This window comes from Corvus cornix, chromosome 3 (assembly GCF_000738735.6).
Source record: "Corvus cornix cornix isolate S_Up_H32 chromosome 3, ASM73873v5, whole genome shotgun sequence".
NCBI classification, from domain to species: domain Eukaryota; kingdom Metazoa; phylum Chordata; class Aves; order Passeriformes; family Corvidae; genus Corvus; species Corvus cornix.
The window spans coordinates 113,107,610-113,127,081 of record NC_047056.1 but is presented as its reverse complement, the minus strand read 5'-3'; positions in this window follow the sequence as shown (position 1 = coordinate 113,127,081).

The following is a 19,472-nucleotide window of genomic DNA, read 5'->3' as shown; positions in this document are numbered from 1 at the left end:
CCCAAACCTCATTTAAATGGTCGTGGTTGAAAACCCTTGCAGCTGCTATTTTAGTTCAAAACAAGGATTCTCTCAGTGTTATTTTGAAAGGCTGGATTTCAGCAAGGTCAGGGAAAAAAACCCCCAGTTTCAGAACTGTAATCCTTTGGCCTTCCAATATTGAACGAGGTTTTGTGACAGAAATAAATAAATAGCACATGTCCAAGTGGGTTCAAGATAAGATTTCGGCAGGTGGCACTTTTTGCCCAGAAGAACTGCACTCAATATTTATCATTTAATGCCTGTCTGACCTGAAGAATATCTTGTCAAAGCAGAGACAAAACGAATATTAAGTTGGCATTTGAGTCACACTGGGATTAATGTCCATGTTCCTAAGAGCATCCCAAGTGAACATGAGGGTTGGGAAGATGTCTCGAAGCTAAAAAACATTAAATAACAGGTCAGACCAAGCAGAGTGGTGAAAGCTTGAGGCAAAAACTGAGGGGAAAGCATCGTCCCTGCAGCCCCACAGCTCCCCGGGTGAGGGAACATCCCTCTTTGAGCCCGCACAGTTGGTCCTTGCACTTGTGAACTTGAGGATCCAATTACAGGATGAAACCCGGCTTTGAACTTCTTGTGGTATTTTCCAGCTGGGGCCTCGACAAAACCGCACCAACGTTTTCTGAAACCGAGTGCTTTGGCCATGGAGATAAATTTAATCCCCACTTTCCAGCTGAGCACCACGAGCAGCCAAGCGGAGGATGGGTGGTTTTTACCTCAGGCTGAGTCACCTGGAATTTGATTTAGAGAAATGAGATGAAACCCATGGCCGGATGTACGTACTGCTGGGGATAGCAGGTGTCACCCAAAGCCAGCCCTTCCTCCTGCATCTCCTCTCCTGTATCAGTTACTATTGGTTTAGGTGAAATTAAACAGCAAATCTTTTAGGGAAAGGATCACACACAACCTTCTTATTTGTTCCAAAGAGGTGCCAGCACGTTTTAGATGCAATCACACAATTCTTGCAAGCTTTGCTCCAGTTTTCTACTCAGAATGAAGAATTTGTTTTAAAATCTGAAAAAAAAAAAAAATCACTCTTTCAGCCTTCCTTCACTTCTAATAGCCAAAGAGAAGCCAGATTTACGTATAATCATTGCTGCTTTCTGCAAAGCTCTTCCGAGACAGAGACATCCTTAGAGCCCAAAGACCCATCTCAGTTTGGATGCTGTTGATCGGCGCTCTGGGAAGATGCTCGGGAGCAATAAATTCTCATGGCTCTCTGCAAGTCCTGCCTCTGGACTTCTTTATGCTTCCCCCTGCTTCCTGCACTGAATTACAGTAATGCAGCTCCTCTCGCACTGCCACAAGCGCTGCCTCAGTGTAATTACCCCACTGTGAATTCCTCGGCAAGCCCTTTCCCTGGCTCAGTGTTCCACAATCTGTGGGAAGCATCTCCCTGGAGGGGCACAGCTTGGAGGGAGGATATTGTTTCCATTCACAGCCCTGGAACATGCTAATTATGCTGGGAGGAAAGGGAGGGGGTGGCAGCTTTCACTTGGGAGGGACAGGCCGGGCAAATAGTTTGTGAAACGCCAACTTAACCCCATCTTGTAGGGAATTGTCTCCAGCTCTTTTCCCCCTTCCTAGTTACTGTAATGAGGGGCTGACTTCCCAGATTAGCTCTGTCTATTTAAATGCTAATTTAATTAACAAAACATCCTTGGGGGGGAGGCACTACTTGTCCCTCCCATTCATTTATCGAGTTTCTGAATGCGACACTGTTTTCATCAGGTTGAGGAGCCACAGTTATTGCTGCGCCCACCTGGTTGTGGCAGGGCTTGAACGGGGATGTGGAGGAGGGAAAAAGAGATCCTTCATCTCATTAAAAAAAAACCCCTAAAAATAAAAAAAAACACTCACCCAACTAATTTTGATTACTTTCGTTTAGAAATACGTGATTACATGTGTCCTGCCCGGGGTGTGCGTTATCATCAGGCTGCCTGGGAAGAAGTTTTTTGCTTTTATCTTGATTGAGGTACGAATGTTTCAGCCCTCAGATCATCTAGAAAGAATTTTATCTCCGGGCAACCCAGAAAACATGTCAGTCCTTTGGATGTCTGTTCATCCAAACCGCAACAAGCAACAAATCAAGTGCGTTTTAAATCCTCTTTTCCATTTGTTCGGCTGCGCGTCGAAAGGGAGGCATCAATTATGGATTTGCTGTAGACCTACTTTGTGCCCATAAATCATTCAGGCGTTGGAAAACCAAACCAGGGGATCTTACCAGGGTTTAGCCAAACTTTTAAGCGCCCACCACTTCTGCAAAAAGCTCGGCACCACTGGGACCGTCCTGGGATGTATCCAGGGCATCCAACAGCTCTTTAGCACCTGCAGTGATCAGATCCTCAGCACAAAATATGCGGTGAAGCACTTAAAAAATAAAACCTGTTGCCACTGTATATGTTTCATAGAATTCTGTTTTGTCCCCAGTCCCTGGGCCATTAAGTTTGTCTTCTGGTTTATCTTGCTTTCCAGCCTGAAGATATGAATATAGAAATGTGGTAGTAATTTGGAGGCACAGGCAAAAACAGAAGACAAGTTTGTTATAAATTTATTTCTACTTTAATTGAGAAAGAAAGTGCCAAGGAAAATCAGTATTAAGAACAGGTTAAAAAAAAAAAAAGTGGATAAAGCAAAAAAATCAATTTTCCCAAATCAGTTGTGTCAAAATTCTGCTTGTTATAAACAATTATTTATTTATTTTCAGAGAGATTGCTGAAATTTCTCACGCAACACGTTGTGCAAATGTGCAGGTTCAGGAGATTCACCTCAATTTTCACAAAGCACTTTCTGTGCTTTATTATTTTAATAGGAACTTTGTAAGTTTGAAGGATTGATTGTTTCCAAGGCCATTCATAACTCTGAATTACACCGATCCTGAGATGGATTTTTAAAGGTATTTGTGTGTGACCTCCTGCCCTCACTGTGAACAGAATCCCCAGATAAATAAATGAACCTTTGATGTCCTCTTGCAGCAAAATATAACAGAGTAAAGCCCAAACCAAACTTTTTATAGACATCTCCCACTTTTTAAAAGTAATTCCAAAGTTCAAAGTCCTGGCCATAAATTTTATGGCATTAGAAGACGTGATGCTCTTTCCTACGTTACCCAGAGGGAATCCCAGGCTCTGATGTCTCCATAAATCCCATCCATGCCCTGTTTATGGGAGGGAAATTCCTTATAGCTGTGCTTTAATAGTGGGATTTCAACACAAATTCCTGCGTCTGGCAGCAACACAGGGCCAGGTAATATCAGCAATTTATGTGCTGGTAGAATGAGGCCCCTAATGAGAATTTTCTCCTCTTGTTGACTAAAAATTTATATTATCCTTATCAGCTGCTGAGTTTGCTGATCCAGCACGTGCTGAAGCAACTGGTCCTACCCGTCACGTTGCATTTTATTGGAATGGTTCTTTCCTCAGACAAAGATTCCACACTGGGTTTCATCTGTATGAAAATAAAAGAGATTTTCTGTCTTTGGAGGAAACAGAGAATCTCTAGAGAGCTCGAAAAATACAAAGTTTAGCAGGAGAGCAGGTTTAGCTGTTGCAAGACAAGTTTGTTATCCTAGGAAAGCAAGACCCCCCCAACACAAGGCAGTCAAGGATACTCTGAAGAATGCATATTTAGGGAGTTGTGTAATGTTTGCAGCCTTTATCTCCTTGTAATTCGGAGATACAGGATCGGTGAGACCTGAACTGCCTTGACTCCAAAGGCTGGAATGTGTTACAGCTTCATCTGCTGAATCACATTCTTGCTGCGGAGGAGACGCCTGCAAAAGCCACATTTTTTGGCTTTTTCACCCATCCCCACTTTCTCTCTTCATCACTTTCCCTCAGACACCAGATCTAAACTCAGATCTCAGTTTTCCAGCTGCATTTACACCATTAACAATAAAAATAATTTTTAAATAATTTTGTGTGTTTTGCAAATAGCACCACAGGCCAAAGTGCCAGCTCCAGACCCTCCCAGATTTAATGAACTGGTGATTTGATGTTGAAACCTGGCAAACTGTGATAAAAGGGGATGATGCTGTCACCACTGATCAGGATTTATTGATGAAAATAGGATTTTATCTCCCACCGAAAATTCCTTTGTGACTCCACAGGCAAGAGTGACACCCGGTGGCTGTGGAGCAACATAAAATCAGCTCTGATCGCAGAGTTCCCTTTTTCTCTCCTTGTTTCCTGCTTTTTTCCTGCTGATTTTAAAGGAAGAGCTGGCACAGGGATGTACTTCCACCCCCTCGTGGAATGAACATCCGTCACCTGCTGGCACAGATTCCCTGGGATCTGGACTCCCTGGGAGCAGCTCCTTTGGGGGGAAACTGGGAGAGTAAAGGGTTGCTGGCACCTCTCCTGTGGCTCCCCAAACACTGCAGCCGAGCAGGGAGGCACAGATGGGACCCTGGAACCCTGAATTTGGGCAGAGGATTTCCACTGATCCTGCCACAACCCTTCCCAAGTTTTGTCCAGGCTTGTGGTCATTAGGACATGAGATGGGATTTATTTTAACCATGTTTCATCTAAAATAACAAGATTAGCACAGTTAGCAGAGGGAGGTGGATAGCTGGGAGCTCCTTTTTGCTTTGTGCCTGCTAGATATTGTTAATTATACACTAAAAATTGTGGGGCAAAAGGAATGAAACAGCATTTTTTTGCTGCTGCTGTGGATGTAACCTGAATACCTTCACTGGGTGGTTATTGAAGTGCACTGTGAATGGTTAAATACCACAAGGAGAGTGCTAAAAAAGAGAGAAATTAGTAATCATTGGTGAAAAATGGGCTTTATTTGGAATTACTAAACATGAAAATGGAAACGTCCAGGTAATTACATCACTCACTGAGCTGTGGCTTTAATAAATGTCAAGTGTTGGCAGAGCCCTGCTCAGAGTTGGTGTCACTGGCTCCCCTGGAAATGTGCCCATGGAACAAACCAATGTTTGGCTTCTAAATCCAAGTCCCTGTGGTGTTTCTTTGTGGGAGAGCTGTGATATTCCATGTTCCCATAGGTTCCCATCCATATCTCAAAGTGCAAAGAGAGGCTGAGGTTTGAGCATTCCAGTTCGGTTTACTGGGAAAATAAAGCCCAGCTCTGATATTTGGACCTTGCTGCTGGCTCTGCTTCCAGTTCTCTGCTTCCCTGGTGCTGCTGGATTTAGGAGCTGGGTGATGCTGTTTCTAATTGCAAATATGGAGCAGAGGAGGGTTGTTGGAGAGACAGAGCTTTGTGCTCTGGTGCCTCACTCATGGCTGGCTGCAAAATTAAGAAAATGCAGAAATATTTTCTTTCAACATATGGGAATATTTGAGTGAAAATAATGAAATCCTCTCTTGAATTCAGTAGGAAAGGAGAATCATTTTTTTGTCACTAAGTTTTGTTTTCAAAATGGCAAAGAACCGCGTGATTATGAGCATCACATGTCCCCAGGTGCCACATCCACATGGTCTTTAAACCCCCCCCTCCAGGGATGAGGACTCCACCACTGCCCTGGGCAGCTGTGCCAGGAAGAAATGGTTCCCAATATCCAGCCTAAACCTCCCCTGGCAGAACTTGAGGCCATTTCCTCTCATCCTGTTCTTGTTCCCTGGGAGCAGAGCTCGACCCCCCCCCCCGCCCCTCCGGCTGCCCCTCCTGTCAGGGAGTTGTGCAGAGCCACAAGGTCCCCCCTGAGCCTCCTTTGCTCCAGGCTGAGCCCCTTTCCCAGCTCCCTCAGCCGCTCCTGGTGCTCCAGCCCCTTCCCCAGCTCCATTCCTTTCTTTGGACATGGTCAAACATCCAAACTTCCTTCTTCCATTGTCGAGCACTTTCACAGCTTCAATACTGAAGCTGTGAAACATTCAGCAAATACCAGATCAACAAATTGCATCTGGAGAAAGTGACTCCAGAGTGAAAATGTCCCCCAGGTCCTTCTGTGCCAGGCTGCCCTTTGGCTTTTCCTTCTTATCCTTTCCCTTCTCCACCTCCATCTCCGTTTTCCCTTCACGAAGCATTGGCTCTGGTGAAGATGTAGCAAAATGGGAGTTTCCAGAATGTTTAGCTCAGAAATCCACAGCCTCGAGACCATGCAGAAATCCTTGCTCAGCCTCAATGCAGAACCTCAGCTCTCTGCGTTTCTCTGCTTCTTCCTCTCCCTTGTGAAGGTCAAACAACAAAAAGCCAAATAAAGGCATCAAAATGGGAAGCATCAGGAAGACTCAACCAAGCTAACAAGTCCAAGGGCTGATCCAGATGTTGTGTTTGGGGACTCCCATGGAAATGATGGGCTCAGGGCTTTGCCAGATGCAGCCAACCTTCACTGCCTCCAATTACCCCAGGGATCTCGTGTAGCATTAAAGATTTCACTGAACGTGCTCTGAGTGCTAACCCACTGCTAATCTGTGGTCAAATCATGAATTACCAGCATGAAAAAAAATGAGGGGAAAGCTCTGTTGGTCACCAAGAGCTAGTGGGAACTTTTCCCACTGACTTCCATGGGAGGCCTTTTACCTCCAGCTTTTACTTCCAGCTTTTTATCCCTTTCTTGGCCAGTTTTTGACACCTCTGCTGTGTAAGAAGGGGCCCTCCCTTACTCTTCCAACCCATAACTCATCTGAGTTCATGGGTGATGCTGTGCACATCCCTCGGGGCAGTGCCTGGATTAAAATAGGCACCTACAAGTGGAATATTCACATGAATTAGCTAAACAAATCACCCTGCAAAAGGAGCATGCTGGTGCACAGCAGAACCAGAAATACTGCAGTGGTGGATTTGAGACTGGCCAGGGCATGCCCAGATCTGTCCCAAATCAGAATTTGTCTTTAATGATATATCCCAGAGCCAGGAGAGACCACTGAAGCCTCTGACCCCTCTGCTCTATAGAAATGATGAATTTGCACACTGATTCTTTCCCTTAATCTCCAATTCTTTCCATAACCACAGCTGCTGGTGCTTTATCTCCAGTTTGAGTCAGTTTTGGTTTTAATCCCAGTCTTCAGCTCATTCTGTCTTCATGTTCTAAATTGTATTTTAAATAGATGAGATCATTTACTTCCCACTCCGTGTTTTCTACAGAGATGCTCTGAAGCTTACTGGAGGCTTGGATAGCAGCAGGAAGGCACCTTTCTTTCCTACTTCAGCTCCTAAAAATATAGAATCCAGTCACAGAAAGGGTTGTAAAACACTGGAACCGGCTGCCGAGGGAAGTGGTGGAGTCACCTTCCCTGGAAGTGTTCAATAAATGTATGGATGTGGCACTTGAGGATGCGGTTTAAGGGTGAACATGGTGCTGGGCTTGGCTGACGATAATTTTCAGCCTTGAAGATTCTGTGGTTCCATGGCCTTTGTTGTCTCCCCTGTCTTTGCAGTGGGAAAGTGAAGGAAAAAAGGAACCTGGAAGACAATTTTGCTTTTCTAGAATAAGTATCAAAGATAACGTGGGATAACTCACCTTTTTGCTGGTGCTGATCTCTCTCAGGGAGATTTAGAGGGTCTAATTCATAGTTTGCTAAAGTAAAGGGAAATGACTCCCGCTCCAAACAAGCTTTTCCATGTTTTAGGTTGCAGATCTGCAATGATCCTTGTTGCTGTCTTTCCAATCATCCCAGGAAGCAGTGGAGCTGCTTTTCTCCTGCCAGCACCAGGATGGTTATCAGGGAGATGTGTGGCTCTGGGAATAGGCTGATCCAACTGCTCAGAGATGCTCAGTGCCCTTCCCGGTGTATTTTACAGGAACTTGGCACTTCAGAAAGTCGTCCTGGCCCTTCTTTATGTGATATTGGGAAGGAATTGTTCCCTGTGAGGGTGGGGAGGCCCTGGCACAGGGTGCCCAGAGAAGCTGTGGCTGCCCCTGGATCCCTGGAAGTGTCCAAGGGCAGGCTGGCTGGGGCTTGGAGCAACCTGGGATAGTGGAAGGTGTCGGGGTTGGACCGAGATGAGCGTCAATGTCCCTTCCAAGCCAAACCATTCCATCATCCTGATTCTTTCCCAGGCACTGATGTTCTCAGGCAGAAGGGGGAGCCCACACATTACTTTTGGTGTGCGAGCCTCTCAAAGCAGTGACAAACCCCTGAGAGCAGGAGGGAGTTTGGAACACGGAGAGCTCCTGCTTGGCTGGAGTTACAGCCACACACAACCAGGGGAAGGCAGGGCCCGACTGCTCTTATCTCTTCCTTTGCCACAATGAGAAATCGAGGAAGATTTGAATTCTAAACAACTTTATCGCGTGCCATCACATCAGCTCTAATGCCAGAAAACAGAATTTAATTAAGAACTTGTTAAACAAACAAAAATACAGAGGGAGAACAGAGCCTTTAGAAGTGGAGTAAGTCATTGCCGCGTGACATTTATTTTTTGCTAATTTACTTACACACCCACTGGGAAACCAAGTAAGTCATCTGTACAGTGCTGCTGTGGTTATTTGTACAGAAACAGTGTGTCAGATGCTTCCCAAGGATGCACGGGAATGTTAAACCATTAAACAAGCTCTGGGCTTTTGTTGGGAACTTCTCTCTGGATGAGCAGCTGAATAAAAGCACTGGGGAGGCTTTTTCATCCCTGCCCAAACCCCCCTCAAATCTTTTCTCAGCACAGAAGCTCCCAGGCATGTCTTTAGTCACAGATCCTTCTCCAGCCTGTGACCAACATTTTGATCCATGCCTGTGCATCCCGGGAAACCTGTGAGTTCATTTGAGCTCTGAGAACCCCCACAGTTCATCCCCCAGGATGGGTTTCTTGTTACTTGTCTCCAGTAAAAGGCTTGATTGCTCTTTCTGAGGAGTTTGAAAGCAAGGAGGTTCTTTTGACTCACGGTTTTAACATCATCTCTGCTATTTTTTTACAGAATTCCAGAGTCATTTAGGTTGGAAAAGACCTCCAAGACCATCAACCTGCGACAAATCCCTACCTTGTCACCCAGCCCAGAGCACTGAGGGCCACATCCAGGCATTCCTTGGGCACCTCCAGGGATGGGCACTCCAAACCTCCCCGGGCAGTTCCAATGCCTGAGCACCCTTTCCATGAAGAAATTCTTCCTGACAAGAAATTCTTCCTGACAATGAATTCTTCCTGAAAGAAGGAATTAGTGGCGCTACCCACGTGCTGGGTCTATGTCAGAGATTTGGTTCCCAAAAGAAATTTGAGACTGGGAAAATAATGTGCAGGTTTGGAGGGCTGAAGGAAACGGAGCTGTAGTGGAACTTGGAGCTGAAAATCTCAGCTACAGGCTGGTAGGAGATCCTTAAAACTAGAAGTGAGAATTTGGAGAATACAGAATATAATCAGCCCAAGAACATAAATTGAATTCTTATGCTGAGGTATAAATTAACTTTTACTTGAAACTGCAGTGCAAATTTTGCCAAGAAAAACATCCCACTGAGCAGGGGAAGGTTTTGGCCTACATGGGGGAGAAATCCTTCCTATGTTGGTGTTTCTGCTTTACCTGATGTAAAGATAAACTCAAAAAGTTAAACCGGAAATTGTCTCAGGAAATGGTGTTTCTATTCAAAGGATGAAAATCTGTTGCTCTGATGGAGATGATGTCCAGGAAGCAGGAATTCAGGGAATTGGAAAGTAAAAAAATAAAAATGAAGAGCAGCCCTACATGGAAGTATAGAAATAGCAAAGGAAAGGCCAAATTTTGAAAAGAAAAATGCCCCAAATAAAAATTCAGGACAGAAAACTGTAGTAGAGAGGAGCTTCACTAAACAGCAAGACTTTGGTCCTGAAAAAAAAGTATTCCTGTGGTGGTTTGATGGAAAGGAAAACAAATTTTCCCATAAGAAATAATGTTTAATAGAGCAATTGAAAATCACAGGGACTTCATCCTGCAGCTTAAAATCATTCTCATCCCTGAACAAAGGCACAGGATGATAGTGGTGGTGTGATACTTAAATAATATAATATTGAATTACTTAAAATTGTACAGTTTTTGCAGTTGTACTCTAAACAACTGTGTCTTCATAGTTATTTTAATGCAAATAAATATTCTCTCAGAAAAAAACTGCACTCATAATTTAGTGGCAGGAGGGTGAGGGACAGAAAAAATCTGATGACAGCAGTCAGGAGAGCAGGGTATCAAATGATTGACAGGGAATCTGCAAAACACTGGGAAGGGAAGTGAGGGAGAGAAGGGAATTTCTGTTCTCCTCAAGAGCTTCCTCCTTTCAGGAGGAAAATCTGAAAAATTCTCATGGAAAAAAAAAGCAGACAGAAGAGAAAAGGTTTGTGTGTAAAGCCAAATATATTTTAAGAAATCTGTAGATGAAAGTGGCATAAATTTATTTGCTTATGATGTTAAAAAAAAGTGTGTTAATTCTGGATTGGAAACACAAATTCTGGGCATTCACATAAAATTTAGAAGTTTACTCTGAGGGGAGTGCCTGGTTTAAAGCCTTTGCAGCCTCAGATTAATGTAGATATGGAGTTAAAATGGACATAAAAAGGGCAGTACCCTTAGGGAAGTTGCTCCTCATGCGGCAAGGAGTTCTTTATATCCCAAGAATGGTTATCCTGGAGGAGGCTGGAGTCCATCCAGCCCAGAATACTGTCTCCAAGAGTGGTGATAGGTAACAGCAGAGGAACAAGGTGCATGGATCTGATCCTGCTTCCCAGCCTGGAGATGTGATCCCAATGTGCAGACTTCAGTGGGTTGGGAAAGAGAGAGACACCTTCTACATGGGGGGGAAAAGGAGGAAAATTTTCAGTGCTCAGGCAAAACTGGAAAAACCCAGGCTGGGGAGGCCTTGGAGGAGAAGGCAGCATCCATGGCTGAGCATTTCCCTGGGCATGGAGACATTCCTGCTTTAAACCATTCAGGCTGTATGGGAAGTTTTCCCTGCCTGTGGCCTTGCAGGTTACAGCAACAGAGCTTTATAAGGATAACTTTAGGAAATTCAGATTTGTGTTGGCAAAACTGCAACAGCCCAACAGAACTGTACAGACTGTGAGTGATTTTTGAAGATTCCCTCTCCAAATAAACTCATTTATCCAGGTGCTGCTCTGCACTGGAGCTGCCAGCTGTCTTTCCCAATCATGACTCTCCAGCAGGAGCTGCATTGCCCTGGGGTGTCCCAGGACTGAATTTCTTGGCTGACCTTGGATTGCACCCTCATGACACATGGGTCCCAAAACTGGTGTGTTTGGGACCAGTTGGGCTTGGACTGCCGTGGTGGAAACACCATCCCTGGAAGCGCTCGAAAGGTGTGGATGTGGCACTTGGGGAAGTTTTTTAGTGGTGAACAGGGCAGTGCTGAGGGAACAGCTGGACTCAATGATCTTAGAGGGCTTTTCCGACCTTACTGGTTCTGTGATTCCATCATCAGTGTCAGGAACCTTTCGGGAGCAAGGTTTCGGATGCTCTGGTGGAGTTCCGCGTGCGGCCCCACAAACATCAGCAGCAGTGGCCCGTCCATTCTCCCTGCTCCTGTGCTCCCTCTCCAGTGCTGAGGAGTTGCTAAGCAACCTCCATCCATCCCTGTGGCAACCAGCAACACCACCATCACCAGGACACCATGGCGTGGGTACCATTTTGTCCTGCAGCAATGATTCCACCTGGGAAAACCCCATCCTTCCCCTCCCAGCCAAGAGCAACCTCAGCTTTGCAGAAACAAGCGGGTGGGAGATGGACAGACCTGGCCTTTCCAGGAAGAATCTCTGCTTTGGCTCATAGGGAGGCATTTAGGGATGGTGTGGATTTCTGTCAGCATGAGCAAAATGGGATCTTTGTGGGTCCAGCCCTGGCCCCCAGGTGTGTGATCACAGAGTCATGGAATGGTTTAGGTTGGGAGGAGCCTTTGAAGCTCATCTAGTCCAACCCCCTGCAGTGGACAGGGACATCTTCAAAGAGATCAGGTAGCTCAAAGTCCCATCCAACCTGGCCTCGACTGTTCACAGGGATGGGGATCTCCTGCCTGTCTGGGAAACACTATCAGTGCCTCACCACCCTCATAATAAAAAAATTCTTCCCTATATTTAGTCTAAATCAACCCTTTTTTACTTTAAAACCATCACCCTTTGTCCTGTAGAAATAAATTTTTGTCCTCATCTTCTTTATAAGCCATGGGAAGTGATGGAAAGGTCAGGCAGGGACAGGGTGGGAGGTGGACAGGGGAGAAACTTACCTGTCTCCCCAAAAGCCCTCCAGGGGCAGAGAGACCTCAGGAGGGACCGAGGTGTTGGATATGTCCATCCCACATCCGTGCAGCTTTAGCATCCTAAACATGTGGCTCACCTGGCCACTCTGCCTGAGACTTGTTTTTCCATGGAAAGTAAAAAGCTTTGGCTACAGGGATGCAGTCACGGATCTCTATGGCAGCTTTTCTTTAAAACTAGCAAATTGTTGCTATGTTTCTCTGACTGGAAAACATTTGGGATTTTTTTTCCCCCTGTTCTGCCTCCTTCCAGTGCTGTTGGAAGGGCTTCGCTTTCCACAAAGATTTGCAGGAATATGTAACAAAGGGATGAATTGCTCGGAGCCAGCACTTTGGGAAGCCATACAGCCTGGTTTTCCCAGGTGGAATCATTTTGGTGTGGTTTCCTTCGTGCATCGCTTGCATCCATCCTTCCCCAAGCCTCCCGCCTCCCTCCACGCAGAGTTTCGAGTTGCTCCTCCTCCCCAAAGGCTGCAGGGATTTTCCGAGTCCCTCTCTTGGTGCTGAGCCCCCCTCTAGCGGCTGCTGCTCTGGAATGTTGGAATGTTGAGGGATGCGCTGCACGTTCAGGAATGGTCAGCGGTGCCAAAATCAGCTCCTGTGCCAGAGGCCGGTGGTTCCTGCGGGATGGGGAGCCGGACCCACAGCACATCCCCTGCTCCTGCCGTGCCCTGGCTGTGCCGTGTGGGGTTTGGCCACGCTGATGAGATTCCTGCTGCTCCTTGATCGGGATGAGCTGTTTGCGATGCAGGATTTGTTGTCCCGATCCGCAGGGAGGGGTGGGACTGGGAAGAGCTGTGTCAGGCTTCCCGTCGGGGACTCGCCTGGTCAAGGGCGCTCCTCCTTCCCAGCGGTTTTGCGTTGCCAGCAGTTTGGATTTATCCAGACCAGACATGCCAGGGGAAAAGCTGGCTTTATTTGAAATCTCATTACGGCCCCTCTGCGTTTCATCATCCTGCAGACGCTCTCTGCTGCAGCATCACTCCGTGCAGCAGCAGGAATTGCAGGGGAAGCCTCCACGCCTGGTGGGAAGGGAAAAGTGCTGCAGGACTCCCACCAACACCTCCACTTCTGCATCCCCACAGAGCTCAGCCCGCAGGAATGACCCTACAGCCCTTCTCGGGGTTAAACCACCAAACCCGGCGCCAGTAGCAGGGGTTTCTGACCAGCTGGAGGATGTTGTGCAGGTGTTGGGAAATGGGGATGCAGGGGAGAATTTCCTCCTGCTTGGGGACCAGCAGAACAGCACGTCTGAGCCTCCCCAGGGTGCATATCCAGAGGTGTGTGCAGCACTGCTCATCTCAGAGAGCCACAGGCCCAGGCCTGTCAAAGCCTGAATGGCTTTGCAAACCCAGGGTGATTATTTCAATGTAAACATCGCTAAATCTGCTGTTGATGGTTTAAACAAAACCCATCCCGACTGAATGGAACAATCAGTCTTGATATCTATCCCCAAAACTCTTTCCCAACAAGCAGCACATGCCAAGAATGATTTCTGACTGATGAAAACTCAGGTTGTCACTGTCTTTTATGATCATGGATCTTCCCTGGGTTATCTTGGTTCCAATGTCAGTCTCAGGGCTGTTCCTTTGGCTAATTAAAAGACAACCATTTGTAATTACTGGCCTAAATTTTCAGCACTCATGGAGGTATTTTGCATTTCACTGAGCTTGACTATTAAAGTAAACTTGAGCCACGAGGACTTGGAGCCCAGAAACTCCCTGTGGTCTGGGGCTGATCCCTCAGGGTCTTTGGGGTGTGAGACAAAGCATGAGCACAAAACATTCACATTAAGTATGGAAACCTCTATTCAGCACTGAAATGCGGTAACAGCAGCACATTTGCTACCTTCCAGCTCAGTTATTTCCCTACATCACAGCCAGGGATTTATAGGAAGCAGAGCTGGGCAGTAATTAGGATCATTTCAACTGGGATCTCAACTGGATTTCAACTTTCAGCTGGGATTTCCAAGCACTGCTATAGGGGAGCGGGAGATCCCCTATAGGGACGTGTCGCTCCTCAGATGGAGCAGCAGATGCCAGTTCAGAGTGGCAATCCCAACCCCCTTGTCCCTCTTGAAGGTCACTGGGGACATAATGGGTAAAGAACAGCTCCTTTTATGCCATGTGAGATATTTATATATCTAAAGGCTGCTGGTCACTGGGAAGCTGCCCAAGACTTTAATGGTTTAATTGCTGTTTCCTGTACGTTCCCCTCTCTGTTGTTCATCACAGATGACAATTGTGGTTTCGTGTCCGAGGGGCTGGGCTGGGTCTCCCTGAGAATCTCATCTCCTCATGCAATTCCTGCTCCTGGATATCTCTGGATATGTCCTTGAAGTTTCCCCCTAGTTAAAATCATCCATAAAAGCCTTATTTCCTTGTGGGAACTCCTACAGGATGATGTTGGTCCCTTTTTTACCCTGAGACATAAGGGAGGGAGGGAGCAGAGATTTGGGCATCCTCGAAATAACCCACGAAACTGCCGGGGTGAGACCAGGATGGACAGGACACACGAAAAAAACCAGGGATGGACTGGAAAACAAGCACATTTTGGGTACTCTGGGGCTCTCTGGTGGTGCCACAGAGCTGCATTAGTGCAAAACAGGGCACAATTAGACCTTCTCAACCTTGCAGATAAATACATCATTTGCTCCACCCTGATATTGATCCTGAAATAAAACCATGCCGCCCTCCACTCCCACTGCCATTATCTCCAACCCCAAACTCCCAGAAAACCCAGCAAGAAACCCCCGGATCACAAAATTGCTTCCAATCTCTTGATTGTATTTTTAGTGCTCTTTCTAATGTACTTTGGATTTGCCGTCTGGTTTTTTGTTTTTTAGCTGCTTGAGTAAACTCAGCTCATCCCTCAAAGCTTTTGGACATTGAGGTTTTTAAAAACTGAGTTTTGCCTCCAGGGCCCAGGGCTTTAGGGAAAACAACATGTATGTGTGCGTATGTATTCCTACAGATATTTATACCTTCATAAAATGGTAAAATTACATGAGCTGGTGACACAAGAATATCTTTGAGAGGGTGACAAATCACCTACACCCAATGCAGCAGGGACTGAGGTGAGAGGGCAAAGGTTGGCTGGGCTCAGTTGAGCTGATCCCTTGTGGGTTTCACATATGAACCCCATTTCCATGTCTGGAAACACTGGGATACTCCCTGAATTTGGGCTGGGCTGCAGCTAAGGACTGGATATTTGCTTTAAATCACAGAGGTTTTTCTCTGCCACACTTTAAAAGCTGATCCTGGGCTCAGGTTGTGCCAGGGTGAGTTTTATCAGTGATAGGAGAGAGAACCTGACAAAAAGGGTTATAAATCTTTCAGGGCATTTAAAAAAAAAAAAATTAAAAAAAAAGGAAGTCTTTTCTCCCCTGGGCATTTTAACAAAGGGGGTTGCCCTGGCATTGAGTCGGTGCCCCACACAAGCCTCTGGGTTAATTCATCTCCTGGCACTTTCTCCTCCAAAGCTGCCACTGGCACTCGGGAAATCTGCTGGAAAAAGCTGCTGGGAAAGTCTGTGTGTGGGGCTGGTGCCACCTCTGCCATGGGCACTGCTGGCCCCGTGGGGAGCTGCTCCACAGGCTGGTCCTTGGGGAAAGGTCACAGGATCAGGACCAGGTAATTCCAGCCCAGGGAGCTGCTCCCCTGCCTTGGCATCACAGGAAGGATCTGAGCCTTCATATTTAATGCATGAGGAGCACCGGGATGATCTTTTTATAGCTGGTGCTCTCAGACTTCATTTTGTTTTAATTGTTGGGTAATAAGGGGTTTGAAATTTGGGGTTGAGTCCCCAGGTTGGTAGGAGAGGTCTGTAGGATCAAAATCTGGAGTTAGAGCTTGGCTGGAGCCTATTCCTCATCTTGAGGACCAGGGACCACTGCGGGGCCCAGGGATCATGGAATCACAGAAGGCTTTGGGTTGGAAGGGACCTTTAAAGGTCACCTAGTCCAGCCCCCTGCAAGGAGCTGGGACATCTTCAGCCAGAGGATGCCTCTGGGTCTGGAATATGCTGGAGCCAGGCAGGAAATGATGATGGAATGCTGGATTTGAGCTCCTTTTTCAGATGAGTGCACCTCCAGCTTCCCCTTCCCTGAAACTAAAGAAAGTATTTTGGAATAAACTCTGATTTTGAGCCATGAGGTTTTGTTCTAAAAGAATGGGAATCTGGAGATCTTGGGTGTAACACTCTGTTTTGCCAGTGATGTGCTGGGTTGGAAGTTTTCCCTCCATTAAATCCATGTGTAATCCTCCTTGTACCTTGCTGGATTTGGCCACCAGCTTGGAGATCTCACACCATCCTTCAGTGGATTAAAAACAGGGACTGTCCACTTTTCCCTCTCCAGACACTCTATTGCCTCTTCTTCTCTGCTGATTTTGGCCTTGCTAATTTTAAAGTGAAATCCTTGAATCCCATACAGTGCTCCTGAATTTTAGCCCCTGGCCCATGGATGGTTGCAAGGCAGCTCTTACTATACAGAGGTTTTTCACACCACACAAATGAGGCAAGAAAGAAAGAGATGGGAATCAGGAGTTAATTTTAAGGGCATTTCATGTGTCACCTCTCTTTTCCATTGGCTGCCAGTGATGGCAGTGGCACACAAAGAGCCTTTGGGATTTTAATCCTCATTTTCAGGTTAGCTGGACTCATGGACTGATGTTAGGGTGGAACAAGACCTTTGGATCTCACTTGGCCCAGCCCTAGCTGGTCCTTAGCTATTATTTTAAAGCAATTTAGTATTTTTTCCCAAGAATGATGGGAAATACTGGGCTCTAACCCACCCCTTTGTCCCAAGGCAGGATCCAGTGTTTTCTCCTGTCATTCCTGACACACATTTCTCTAACTTGGTACTCAAACCTCCCAGGAGCAGGGACTCTGTCCTGGTTGCAGGTAATCCACCCCACACTAAACTAATCTCACAAGGAGGAACTTCCCTGGTAGCAGGAAAAACGCCCAGTATCAAGAGAATCAAACAGTATTTATTTTATTGACTGTATCAGTCAGTGACCCAGGTTTTGTCTGGGCTGTTGGGATCGTTAACTCTGGGCTAACGAGGGCAGTGTTAAGAGGACGCTGCACTGGGGAGTGATAAAGAGAGAGGATGGAGAGGTAAATCCAGGTCCCTCGTAGGTCTAGAGTTAATCACTGCTTTAGGGCTCTTTCCCACTGTGAATCACATCCCATCACATCACCCCATGCAAAGCAACCCGGGGCATTTCCCTTCTCTCCTGGAAAATCTGACCAGAGAAATTCCTTGCTGCACAGCAGAGCTCAAAGTGGTGAGGGAAAGGAGAAGAAAATGCAATATAATGGGCCACAATATGGTGCTCCCTATAAATATTTTACCAGGAGAGGTATGCAACTGGTATTTTGAACAAATCCCCAGCCACAGTTTTAATAAAGTGCCTTTTGCTGCCACTCTGCCGTGTTTAAATCTAATTCCAGTTGTCAGTCAAATCACTGCGTGTTATTAACCTATGGGCATAATTGCCTATTCCAAGTCTGCAGCTCTAAGAGGCTTTATGTATGAATGTAATAAATGAAATAACTTTTATGATTCCAACTCCTCGCTGAACACATTGACATTGGAAATTACACATGCACACGCATCACTTTTGTCTTTCCCTGGATGAGATGATACCGAGCGGCTGCGGCTGCTGAGGAAGGCCTGGGTGAGCAGGGAAATGACTGAGCTTTGAATTAGCTCATCCCTACAGCTGGTGCCACACGGAAACACTTGGTCTGAAAGGCAAAATCTCCATAAAAATAAGCGAACATTCATAGAATTGCCACCGTGTGCATCAACGGCAGAGAAATCCTCGTGCACTGCCGTGGCTGAAGGGATTTATATCAGATTTTAGTCCCCAACCTCTTCCCTCTCCCCCACCACGTTGTATTTTGTGCCTGTAGGAGGAATTGATGCTGCAGGAGTCATTGGCTTGTTGGTTTATTTTTCATTTCTCACTGCTGGGGCAAATTCAAAGTCAGAGGCAGCGTTTTCCAGCCTGTTTGTGCTGCCAAAAAACCACAGCAGAAGTGAAGGGTGGCTGACTACTAAAGGATGTTGGTGCTGTGAGTAACAGGTCCCTAGAAGTATCGTCTCAGTCTCTCTTGGATGACTTTAAAAGAGGTTATGGCCCCCCAAGCAGTAATTTATTGTTCAGTCTGGGGAAGAGAAGGCTCCAGAGAGACTTCAGAGCCCCTTCCAGAGCCTAAAGGGGCTCCAGGAGACCTGGAGAGGGACTTGGGACAAGACATGGGGGGACAGGACACAGGGAATGGCTTCCCACTGCCAGAGGGCAGGCAGAGATGGGATATTGGGAAGGAATTGTTCCCTGTGAGGGTGGGGAGGCCCTGGCACAGGGTGCCCAGAGAAGCTGTGGCTGTCCCTGGATCCCTGGAAGTGTCCAAGGCCAGTTTGGACGGGGCTTGGACCAACGTTGGCTAGTGGAAGGTGTCCCTGCCCATGGCAGGGGGTGGGGCTGGATGAGCTTCCAGGTCTTTTCCAAGCCAAGCCATCCTGTGATTGTGTGAGTTTATGAATCCATCCAATCTTGTTGAGGAGCTCAGGATCTGCCCCTCCAACTGCACTAGGAGCCATGGGAATCTCTCTTTCCTAATCCTCTGGCATATCAGACCTCTCGCTTCAGAGCAGCCCCATTCCCACCTCGGGAGTCAGCCCTGGCTCCCTTTTCCAGATGTGCAGCAGTTTTTTTGGCTCTGCAGAGCAAAGCAGGCAGGAATCACTAGAGGCACTGGGATACCACAGCAGCATCCCCACCCTGTGTGCACACACAACTCTGCAAGTGCCGTGGGAGCGTTGGCCTGGCATTGCCACCCAGGCAGGGAATGCTGGACCCACCTTCCAGCTCCAGGATGAGATGTGAGTCCCCTTCCTCCCAGCCTCTGCACCGGGCAAAGCTCACTGGCTCTGCTGCTTGGGATTCTCTGGGTCACACCGCGCACCTCCGCAGTGCTGATCCGCTGGAGCCTTTCAGCACAGCTCCTGATGGGAATTAAGCTAATGGCTGGTCCACTCTGGGCATTTTGGGTGCCGGGAGAAATATATTTTGAGGGGATGCTTTGAGATGCCTCAAGACAAGGTGGCCTCGGTGTGTGGAAGAATCAATGGAGCATCGTCCCCGCAGCTCAGGGCGCCGCGTGCAGCCTCCCTGTTTGACCCCTTAATTTCCAGCAGTGATGTCACTTAAATCCCTGCTCGTGGTCGCGCTGCTGGGCTAAATTTAGAGTGTTTGAGATGATTTATGACTCTGTTGCTGGGGGGAGGCGGGG